This window comes from Procambarus clarkii, chromosome 4 (genome assembly GCF_040958095.1).
Source record: "Procambarus clarkii isolate CNS0578487 chromosome 4, FALCON_Pclarkii_2.0, whole genome shotgun sequence".
NCBI classification, from domain to species: Eukaryota; Metazoa; Arthropoda; class Malacostraca; order Decapoda; family Cambaridae; genus Procambarus; species Procambarus clarkii.
The window spans coordinates 37,145,565-37,159,102 of record NC_091153.1 but is presented as its reverse complement, the minus strand read 5'-3'; the positions used below and the strand labels follow the sequence as shown (position 1 = coordinate 37,159,102).

The 13,538-nt window shown below is 35.9% G+C and overlaps 1 protein-coding gene across 1 annotated transcript in view; it reads left to right on the top strand.

Annotated features, from left to right (window-relative positions):
- Window positions 1–13,538, top strand: part of LOC123748932 (C-type lectin-like) — a 56,583-nt gene that overhangs the window by 42,665 nt on the left and 380 nt on the right. The window lies entirely within an intron of this gene.

Below are 13,538 nucleotides of genomic sequence, written 5' to 3'. Positions count from 1 at the left end.
AAATCGGGCCTTGCATAGTAGGCTGAGAAGTGAGTTCTGGCTACTAGGTACGACATATATATATATATATATATATATATATATATATATTAGTATATTTTGGTAGCAGTCTTTCCTGTAGACATATATTATTAAATATGACCGAAAAAGTAAGATTAATAATTCTAACACGAATTTTCTCAATCTTTCGTACATTACGCTTCACTGTTGGAGGTAAATCAAAAATCAATTCTCCAAAATTCATTTTTATTTGTAGTCTGACGCGACACGGGCACGTTTCGTAAAACTTATTACATTTTCAAAGACTTTAGTTCACAAATACACAACTGAATAGAACTTACGTATCTCCGAATTTATATCTACATTTGAGTGAGGTGGAAGGGGTGATGTGGCATTAACACAAGACAGAACAAAATGTGGTATTAATAGGGTATTAATTTCATCAACACAAGACAGAACAAGAGTATTAATAGGGTATTAATTTCATCAACACAAGACAGAACACGAAACAATGGATATTGAATAGAAGTGTTTGTAGAAAGCCTATTGGTCCATATTTCTTGATGCTTCTATATTGGAGCGGAGTCTTGAGGTGGGTAGAATATAGTTGTGCAATAATTGGCTCCAAATGAAATTTGGAGAATTGATTTTTGATTTACCTCCAACAGTGAAGCGTAATGTACGAAAGATTGAGAAAATTCGTGTTAGAATTATTAATCTTACTTTTTCGGTCATATTTAATAATATATATATATATATATATATATATATATATATATATATATATATATATATATATATATATATTGCTCGCCTCACAGCAGTAGCAGCACCACATGCAGGGGATTTCCTGTTAGCAACCCCAATGTCGGCAACTGGCACGCGTCTCACACCACACGCCCTCCGAATTGCTATGGCCCTCCGCCTTGCTGCCCCAATCCACACCAGATATAGGTGTATTTGCGGCGAGGTGGTGGCTGACAGGTACGGTCACAATGGCCTACTCTGCCAAAGCACAGGGGGATGGCACTCGAGGCACAGTGAAGTTAACGACATCATCAAGAGGAGCCTCACCACAGCTGGATGCCCAGCTGAAAGAGAGCCCCGTTACCTAACGCCCCGTAACTCTGATGCTCTTATTGGTCGCCCGGATGGTATCACAGTGAACCCCTGGAAGAATGGCAAGCAGTTGGTATGGGACTACACGTGCGTATCAACCCTGGCTAACACCTACATTAACCTCAGTGTTGCACAACCAGGTGGCGCTGCCACCCACAGGGAAGCAGCCAAATCCCGTAAGTATAGAGAACTGGATCACCACTACAATTTTGTCCCCATTGCTTCTGAGACGCTCGGCGCCTGGGGTAAAAGTGCTACCAGTTTTTTGAAGGAACTGGGTTCTAGGCTCATTGAAACAACAAGGGACCCGAGAGCTGCAAGCTTTCTTTTCCAGCGCCTCAGTGTGGCGATACAGAGGGGAAATGCGCACTGCATCCAGGGTTCCTGCCCGCCATCTGAGGAGCTGGAGGAACTCGACAACCTATGACAACCATCTTTGTTACCCATATGTAACTTCTTTTTTGTAATATATGTGTACATACAAAAGAATGGGGGTGGTAGGAGAAGATAATATTAGTGTTCAGTGAGAAACCACAAGGTCTCCTCTGAATACTTTTTATTTTCTTCTCCGAGGCTATGGGTCCCCACATTGGCACCAGAGGTGGTACCCTCACAAACTTTATATATATATATATATATATATATATATATATATATATATATATATATATATATATATATATATATATATATATATATATATATATATATATATGACAATGTCAGACCACGGAGGAAAATGAAACAGGAAATTTCCTTAAGTACTTTCGTATATTAAATACATCTTCAGAAGGAATGATTTTACAGATCGAGTGATGGGTATAAATAAGCAGGAGAGAGTGGAGAAGTGAGGTGAGGTACAATACTTGGACAACGCAGACTAGAAATAAAAATGAATTTTGGAGAATTGATTTTTTTTATTACCACCAACAGTGAAAAGAAATGTACGAAAGATTGAGAAAATTCGTGTTAGAATTATTAATCTTACTTTTTCGGTCATATTTATTAATATATGTCTACAGGAAAGACTGCTACCAAAATATACTAATATATATATATATATATATATATATATATATATATATATATATATATATATATATATATATATATATATATATATATATATATATATATATATATATATATATATATATATATATATATATATATATATATATATATATATATATATATATATATATATATATATATATATATATATATATATGACAATGTCAGACCACGGAGGAAAAATGAAACAGGAATTTCCTTAATTTTCCTTAAAGGAAATTCCTGTTTCATTTTTCCTCTGTGGTCTGACATTGTCACATTTTTAAATCACGTGTTTATTTTCGTGATTTACACACACACACACACATATATATATATATATATATATATATATATATATATGACATATATATATATATGGAGGGCGTGTGGCGTCTCACACCACACGCCCTCCGAATTGCTATGGCCCTCCGCCTTGCTGCCCCAATCCACACCAGATATAGGTGTATTTGCGGCGAGGTGGTGGCTGACAGGTACGGTCACAATGGCCTACTCTGCCAAAGCACAGGGGGATGGCACTCGAGGCACAGTGAAGTTAACGACATCATCAAGAGGAGCCTCACCACAGCTGGATGCCCAGCTGAAAGAGAGCCCCGTTACCTAACGCCCCGTAACTCTGATGCTCTTATTGGTCGCCCGGATGGTATCACAGTGAACCCCTGGAAGAATGGCAAGCAGTTGGTATGGGACTACACGTGCGTATCAACCCTGGCTAACACCTACATTAACCTCAGTGTTGCACAACCAGGTGGCGCTGCCACCCACAGGGAAGCAGCCAAATCCCGTAAGTATAGAGAACTGGATCACCACTACAATTTTGTCCCCATTGCTTCTGAGACGCTCGGCGCCTGGGGTAAAAGTGCTACCAGTTTTTTGAAGGAACTGGGTTCTAGGCTCATTGAAACAACAAGGGACCCGAGAGCTGCAAGCTTTCTTTTCCAGCGCCTCAGTGTGGCGATACAGAGGGGAAATGCGCACTGCATCCAGGGTTCCTGCCCGCCATCTGAGGAGCTGGAGGAACTCGACAACCTATGACAACCATCTTTGTTACCCATATGTAACTTCTTTTTTGTAATATATGTGTACATACAAAAGAATGGGGGTGGTAGGAGAAGATAATATTAGTGTTCAGTGAGAAACCACAAGGTCTCCTCTGAATACTTTTTATTTTCTTCTCCGAGGCTATGGGTCCCCACATTGGCACCAGAGGTGGTACCCTCACAAACTTTAAATATATATATATATATATATATATATATATATATATATATATATATATATATATATATATATATGACAATGTCAGACCACGGAGGAAAATGAAACAGGAAATTTCCTTAAGTACTTTCGTATATTAAATACATCTTCAGAAGGAATGATTTTACAGATCGAGTGATGGGTATAAATAAGCAGGAGAGAGTGGAGAAGTGAGGTGAGGTACAATACTTGGACAACGCAGACTAGAAATAAAAATGAATTTTGGAGAATTGATTTTTGAATTACCACCAACAGTGAAAAGAAATGTACGAAAGATTGAGAAAATTCGTGTTAGAATTATTAATCTTACTTTTTCGGTCATATTTATTAATATATGTCTACAGGAAAGACTGCTACCAAAATATACTAATATATATATATATATATATATATATATATATATATATATATATATATATATATATATATATATATATATATATATATATATATATATATATATATATATATATATATATATATATATATATATATATATATATATATATATATATATATATATATATATATATATATGACAATGTCAGACCACGGAGGAAAAATGAAACAGGAATTTCCTTAATTTTCCTTAAAGGAAATTCCTGTTTCATTTTTCCTCTGTGGTCTGACATTGTCACATTTTTAAATCACGTGTTTATTTTCGTGATTTACACACACACACACACACATATATATATATATATATATATATATATATATATATATATATATATATATATATATAAATATATATATATATATATATATTTATATATATATATATATATATATATATATATTTATATATATATATATATATATATATATATATATATATATATATATATATATATATATATATATATATATATATATTTATATATAGTGTTTGACTTGCAACAATGATCGAACCCGTCTGTGACATTCATCAATGTTTCCCATTGTTGTGTTTTTCAAGAGATCCATAACCTTTAAGCACCTTTTTGCATTATTATTTTTGTATCAACCCATGTATATCTTGTAACCATCAAATGCATAATAAAGCACAAAAAATAAAAAAGGAAGGGGGTGGTAGGAGAAAAGCACCCAGAAACTGTATTGGAGGGGATCTAAACATTCCCTCTAATGCGTTATGCGTGGTTTCCTCCGAGGCTATGGGTCTCCCTTCTTCCAGCTAGAGGTGGTACTCCCTTCCATTGTTTATATATATATTTATATATATATATTTATATATATTTTTGGCTGTCCCAAGGAGCACATCCCCCAGTCAAACCCACAAGGTTGGTTGGGTGGTGCCCATAAGCGCTCCGTTTTTTTCATTGTTTCCAATTTTTTACCTCGTTTTTCGTGTTTCGTCGTTCAGTTTCGTATCAAATTGTTCGCAATAGAATGGCGCACATTTTGAAATAAATATCACATAATAATCAGGCAATAAATTTATTTTTTGCCATTTTTTATTTGAACGACAGCGGTAACGTCATCGACCATCAAACGGAATTGTTTTGGATATCTCTTTTCGGCGGTAATGCTAGCCATGCATTCTCTAAAAGGAGATAGTTCCATGCTCCAATGGGTCTAGGAGCAATGTTGACCTATGTTAGATGAATGGTAAGTTTGATTGCTGCATGGTGACGGGCAACCTTGGAAATGTGGGGCAAGGTGCTGGTGAAAGTCGATTTGACTGCTTCAAGCCGATTATCTGCTGAAATAAAATTGAGGGAGGTATTCACGCTAACAACCAGTAAAACACTCGCAAATACAGCAACTCTCAAAGCCAGTGCCAGACTCACACCCAGTGAAACACTCACGGCCAGTGCAAGAGTGGCAGCCAGTGCCAGACTCACAGCTAGTACTAGACTCACATCCAGTGCAAGATTCGCAGCTATTGCAACACTTGCAACTAGTGGAGGACCGGGCCGCGGGGACACTAAAGCCCCGAAATCATCTCAAGATAACCTCACGATAGTGCAAGACTCGAAGCCAGTGCAAAACTTGCAGCCAGTGAAACACTTGCAGCCACAGCAAGACTCAGCGATAGTTTAAGACTCAGCGATAGTGTAAGACTTTCAGATAATGTAAGACTTCCAGGTATCCCAAACCTCACAGATAATGCTAGATTCACAACTATTTCAAGACTCTTTGCTATTACAAGACTATTGCAATAGCTAAGACCTTAAATTCGTGAGTTCAAATAAACTCTTCACTTTCTATCTACCTCCATAATTTTTGATGGACTTAACAATGATCCTTTCAGGATAATTAAATAACAGGAATTTGGAAATGCCTTTTTATTATACTACGTGAAAACATTAAAATAAAGCAAGATTAAACAAACCAATTCTTCCTTTCCAAGAGAGGCGCCTCAACGTCCTCAATTGTGAGGGTAATATTGACAAAGAAATCGGGTCAAAGTCGAGCAGGAGATATCATTGAGCATCGGGTCTAGATGCGATCGAAAATGTCCGCAGTATTCATGTGCGTCTAAGCCGTTGGGCTCGCCTCGACCCCAGTCTGCAGCGTTGACTGGGCGTCCATCTAACCACCTCCACGAGCCATTTCTTCCTTCGTCCCTGAAGCCCACGAACCCATGAAGTTGTTTGACTCCTGTGATAAGGATACAAAGAACAGTTGTAATAATATTGTAATATTAACTAGATTTGGACACGCATTCTCACTCTGTGCAGTTTTAGCGCGCACACACACACATTGCAGAAAAAAATTGCATTTGTATAATGGAATGCAAGGAAAAGAAAACAATTATGTGCAATTGCATTCAGAGCAATTACAATTGGAACAATTTCATTCAGAGCAACTACAATCGGAAGAGTTGCAATCAGAGAAAAACACCGTAATTGTTTTCTCTTTCAAAAATTATTTTACATAAATTAATATAACTATGGTAACATTAAAATACGTGCTGTATACTGAAACTTAAAACAAGAATCACATACAAAGTGTGGTGGGTTACCTAGACATGGCATTTTTTAAAGAAGCAAGGGGTTCACTGAATTTTTAAGTGCTGTGCCAGGTATACAAAGAAAATCCTCACAGAATAGAAATGATTCAGAAGAGTATGAAGATCAAAGAACTAGATAGAACGTAGCCCACATAGCCTGGTAAAATATTCCCAGAGCTACTGAATCAATACACTGCCTAGTTCACTAATACAGTAAATAAAGGAAACAGTGTTATTATATAGTGTGACGAGACGAGAGAGAGAGAAAGAAAGATGAGATACAAGAAAATATATATTTTAACCATATAATAATTGACGGTTTGAACCCAAAGGAGAGAGATGAGCAGACTGCATAATCTGCATAATCTTGTACAGATAGATAGTATTTGTCACTGTGTCACACAAGACTTCCACTGCAGCTTGAAGAGTCTTGTGTGCCTCTTGAATGGTAATCTTGGGCATGGCATTTTATCAAATCACCTCATTCTTTGGGCCACACGTGTGGAACACAAATGCGAACAAGCCTGAATGGTCCACAGGCATATATGCAACTAAAATAAATAGATTTCAGTTGCATATAGTTGATAAAATGCCATGCCCAAGATTACCATCAGAGTGCCGGAGGGATGATGGGGAATTAGCCTCGGCTACCATCATCTATTGTCCGGTCGTGATGGTAGAGTGGTTAAGGGGTCCTGTACACCAGTTGCAGAGTGCTCCTAGCAGTATGGGTTCGAGTCACGTATGGGGTGTGAGTTTTCAGTTGCATACATGCCTGGGGACCATTCAAGCTTGTTCGCAATTGTGTTCCTAACGTGTGCCCCAAAGAATGAGGTGATTTGATAAAATACCTTGCCCAAGATTACCATCAGAGTGCCGGCGGGATGATGGGGAAATAGCATCGGCTACTATCATCTTTTGTCCGGTCGTGATGATCGAGTAGTTAAGGGGTCCTGTACACCAGTTGTAGAGTGCTCCTGGCAGTACGGGTTCGAGTCACCTCTGGGGTATATATATATATATATATATATATATATATATATATATATATATATATATATATATATATATATATATATATATATATATATATATATATATATATATATGTCGTACCTAATAGCCAGAACGCACTTCTCAGCCTACTATTCAAGGCCCGATTTGCCTAATAAGCCAAGTTTTCATGAATTAATGTTTTTTCGTCTACCTAACCTACCTAACCTAACCTAACCTAGCTTTTTTTGGCTACCTAACCTAACCTTACCTATAAATATTGGTTAGGTTAGGTTAGGTAGGGTTGGTTAGGTTCGGTCATATATCTACGTTAATTTTAACTCCAATAAAAAAAAATTGACCTCATACTTAGAGAAAAGGGTTGCTTTATCATTTCATAAGAAAAAAATTATAGTAAATATATTAATTCAGGAAAACTTGGCTTATTAGGCAAATCGGGCCTTGAATAGTAGGCTGAGAAGTGAGTTCTGGCTACTAGGTACGACATATATATATATATATATATATATATATATATATATATATATATATATATATATATATATATATATATATATATATATATATATATATATATATATGTCGTACCTAGTAGCCAGAACGCACTTCTCAGCCTACTATGCAAGGCCCGATTTGCCTAATAAGCCAAGTTTTCCTGAATTAATATATTTTCTCTAATTTTTTTCTTATGAAATGATAAAGCTACCCTTTTCATTATGTATGAGTTAATTTTTTTTTATTGGAGTTAAAATTAAGGTAGATATATGACCGAACCTAACCAGCCCTACCTAACCTAACCTAACCTATCTTTATAGGTTAGGTTAGGTTAGGTTGCTGAAAAAGTTAGGTTAGGCTAGGTTAGGTAGGTTAGGTAGTCGAAAAACAATTAATTCATGAAAACTATGCTTATTTGGCAAATCGAGCCTTGCATAGTAGGCTGAGAAGTGCGTTCTGGCTACTAGGTACGACATATATATATATATGTCGTACCTAGTAGCCAGAACGCACTTCTCAGCCTACTATGCAAGGCCCGATTTGCTTAATAAGCCAAGTTTTCCTGAATTAATATATTTTCTCAAATTTTTTTCTTATGAAATGATAAAGCTACCCATTTCCTTATGTATGAGGTAAATTTTTTTTATTGGAGTTAAAATTAACGTAGATATAAGACCGAACCTAACCAACCCTACCTAACCTAACCTAACCTATCTTTATAGGTTAGGTTAGGTTAGGTAACCGGACAAGTTAGGTTAGGTTAGGTAGGTTAGATAGTCGAAAAACAATTAATTCATGAAAACTTGGCTTATTAGGCAAATCGGGCCTTGCATAGTAGGCTGAGAAGTGCGTTCTGGCTACTAGGTACGACATATATATATATATATATATATATATATATATATATATATATATATATATATATATATATATATATATATATATATATATGTCGTACCTAGTAGCCAGAACTCACTTCTCAGCCTACTATGCAAGGCCCGATTTGCCTAATAAGCCAAGTTTTCATGAATTAATGTTTTTTCGTCTACCTAACCTACCTAACCTAACCTAACCTAGCTTTTTTTGGCTACCTAACCTAACCTTACCTAGATATATAGGTTAGGTTAGGTTAGGTAGGGTTGGTTAGGTTCAGTCATATATCTACGTTAATTTTAACTCCAATAAAAAAAAATTGACCTCATACATAGTGAAAAGGGTAGCTTTATCATTTCATAAGAAAAAAATTATAGTAAATATATTAATTCAGGAAAACTTGGCTTATTAGGCAAATCGGGCCTTGAATAGTAGGCTGAGAAGTGAGTTCTGGCTACTAGGTACGACATATATATATATATATATATATATATATATATATGTCGTACCTAGTAGCCAGAACTCACTTCTCAGCCTACTATTCAAGGCCCGATTTGCCTAATAAGCCAAGTTTTCCTGAATTAATATATTTACTATAATTTTTTTCTTATGAAATGATAAAGCAACCCTTTTCTCTATGTATGAGGTCAATTTTTTTTTATTGGAGTTAAAATTAACGTAGATATATGACCGAACCTAACCAACCCTACCTAACCTAACCTAACCTATATTTATAGGTAAGGTTAGGTTAGGTAGCCAAAAAAAGCTAGGTTAGGTTAGGTTAGGTAGGTTAGGTAGACGAAAAAACATTAATTCATGAAAACTTGGCTTATTAGGCAAATCGGGCCTTGAATAGTAGGCTGAGAAGTGCGTTCTGGCTATTAGGTACGACATATATATATATATATATATATATATATATATATATATATATATATATATATATATATATATATATATATATATATATATATATATATATGTCGTACCTAATAGCCAGAACGCACTTCTCAGCCTACTATGCAAGGCCCGATTTGCCTAATAAGCCAAGTTTTCCTGAATTAATATATTTTCTCTAATTTTTTTCTTATGAAATGATAAAGCTACCCATTTCATTATGTATGAGGTCAATTTTGTTTTATTGGAGTTAAAATTAACGTAGATATATGATCAAACCTAACCAACCCTACCTAACCTAACCTATCTTTATAGGTTAGGTTAGGTTAGGTAGCAGAAAAAGTTAGGTTAGGTTAGGTAAGTTAGGTAGTCGAAAAACAATTAATTCCTGAAAACTTGGCTTATTAGGCAAATTGGGCCTTGCATAGTAGGCTGAGAAGTGCGTTCTGGCTACTAGGTACGACATATATATATATATATATATATATATATATATATATATATATATATATATATATATATATATATATATATATATGCGAACAAGCCTGAATGGTCCCCAGGACAATATGCAACTGAAAACTCACACCCCAGAAGTGACTCGAACCCATACTCCCAGATGCCACGCAACTGGTATGTACAAGACGCCTTAATCCACTTGACCATCACGACCGGACATAATGAGGTGATAGCCGAGGCTATTTGAACCACCCCACCGCCGGCACTCGGATAGTAATCTTGGGCATAGCATTTTACCAAATCACCTCATTCTTTGGGGCACACGTGAGGAACACAAATGCGAACAAGCCTGAATGGTCCCCAGGACAATATGCAACTGAAAACTCACACCCCAGAAGTGACTCGAACCCATACTCCCAGATGCCACGCAACTGGTATGTACAAGACGCCTTAATCCACTTGACCATCACGACCGGACATAATGAGGTGATAGCCGAGGCTATTTGAACCACCCCACCGCCGGCACTCGGATAGTAATCTTGGCCTTAATCGCCTTAATGTCAAGTGGATTAAGGCGTCTTGTACATACCAGTTGCGTGGCATCTGGGAGTATGGGTTCGAGTCACTTCTGGGGTGTGAGTTTTCAGTTATATATATATATATATATATATATATATATATATATATATATATATATATATATATATATATATATATATATATATATATATTTATGTGTGTATATATGTCGTACCTAGTAGCTAGAACGCACTTCTCGGCCTACTATGCAAGGCCCGATATGCCTAATAGGCCGAGAGGTTTTCTTTATTTTCAATAAAATGTTTCCAATTAGTTTATTTGAATTGTTATTATTATATTATAATAATAATACAAATTAATTAATGTCTTATTTGTGTTAGTTTAGAAAACATTAAGATAGGTTAGGTTAGGTTAGGTTAGGTAGGGTTGGTTAGGTTCCATCAGATATCTATGTTAGTTTTAACTCAAATTTAAACAAATGAACTCATACATAGTGAAATGGATAGCTTTATCATTTCATAAGAAAAAAATTTGAGAAATATATAAATTCAGGAAAACTTGGCTTATTAGGAAAAATGAGTCTTGCATAGTAGGCTGAGTAGTGCGTTCTGATTACTAGGTACAACATATATATATATATATATATATATATATATATATATATATATATATATATATATATATATATATATATATATATATATATATATATATATATATATGTTGTACCTAGTAGCCAGAACGTCGTACTCGGCCTACTATGCAAGGCCCGATTTGCCTAATAAGCCAAGTTTTCCTGAAATAATATATTTTCTCTAATTTTTTTTCTTATGAAATGATAAAGCTACCCATTTCATTATGTATGAGGTCAATTTTTTTTTATTGGAGTTAAAATTAACGTAGATATATGACCGAACCTAACCAACCCTACCTAACCTAATCTAACCTATCTTTATAGGTTAGGTTTGGTTAGGTAGCCGAAAAAGTTAGGTTAGGTTAGGTTAGGTAGGTTAGGTAGTCGAAAAAACATTAATTCATGAAAACTTGGCTTATTAGGCAAATCGGGCCTTGCATAGTAGGCAGAGAAGTGCGTTCTGGCTACTAGGTACGACATATATATATATATATATATATATATATATATATATATATATATATATATATATATATATATATATATATATATATATATATGAATGAAAACTCACACCCCAGAAGTGACTCGAACCCATACTCCCAGAAGCAACGCAACTGGTAACTACAGGGCGCCTTAATCCGCTTGACCATCACGGCCGTCAAAAGGAAGTGATAGCCGAGGCTATTTGAGCCACTTTCCCGACGGCAACTCGGATGGTAATCAATCCTTTTGACGGCCGTGATGGTCAAGCGGATTAAGGCGCCCTGTAGTTACCAGTTGCGTTGCTTCTGGGAGTATGGGTTCGAGTCACTTCTGGGGTGTGAGTTTTCATTCGCATATAGTCCTGGGGACCATTCAGGCTTGTTCGCATATATATATATATATTATATATATATATATATATACCCCAGAGGTGACTCGAACCCATACTGCCAGGAGCACTCTACAACTGGTGTACAGGACCCCTTAACTACTCGATCATCACGACCGGACTAAAGATGATAGTAGCCGAGGCTATTTCCCCATCATCCCGCCGGCACTCTGATGGTAATCTTGGGCAAGGTATTTTATCAAATCACCTCATTCTTTGGGGCACACGTTAGGAACACAATTGCGAACAAGCTTGAATGGTCCCCAGGCATGTATGCAACTGAAAACTCACACCCCATACGTGACTCGAACCCATACTGCTAGGAGTACTCTGCAACTGGTGTACAGGACCCCTTAACCACTCTACCATCACGACCGGACAAAAGATGATGGTAGCCGAGGCTAATTCCCCATCATCCCTCCGGCACTCTGATGGTAATCTTGGGCATGGTATTTTATCAACTATATGCAACTGAAATCTATTTATTTTAGTTGCATATATGCCTGTGGACCATTCAGGCTTGTTCGCATTTGTGTTCCACACGTGTGGCCCAAAGAATGAGGTGATTTGATAAAATGCCATGCCCAAGATTACCATTCAAGAGGCACACAAGACTCTTCAAGCTGCAGTGGAAGTCTTGTGTGACACAGTGACAAATACTATCTATCTGTACAAGATTATGCAGATTATGCAGTCTGCTCATCTCTCTCCTTTGGGTTCAAACCGTCAATTATTATATGGTTAAAATATATATTTTCTTGTATCTCATCTTTCTTTCTCTCTCTCTCGTCTCGTCACACTATATAATAACACTGTTTCCTTTATTTACTGTATTAGTGAACTAGGCAGTGTATTGATTCAGTAGCTCTGGGAATATTTTACCAGGCTATGTGGGCTACGTTCTATCTAGTTCTTTGATCTTCATACTCTTCTGAATCATTTCTATTCTGTGAGGATTTTCTTTGTATACCTGGCACAGCACTTAAAAATTCAGTGAACCCCTTGCTTCTTTAAAAAATGCCATGTCTAGGTAACCCACCACACTTTGTATGTGATTCTTGTTTTAAGTTTCAGTATACAGCACGTATTTTAATGTTACCATAGTTATATTAATTTATGTAAAATAATTTTTGAAAGAGAAAACAATTACGGTGTTTTTCTCTGATTGCAACTCTTCCGATTGTAGTTGCTCTGAATGAAATTGTTCCAATTGTAATTGCTCTGAATGCAATTGCACATAATTGTTTTCTTTTCCTTGCATTCCATTATAAAACTGCAATTTTTTTCTGCAATGTGTGTGTGTGCGCGCTAAAACTGCACAGAGTGAGAATGCGTGTACAAATCTA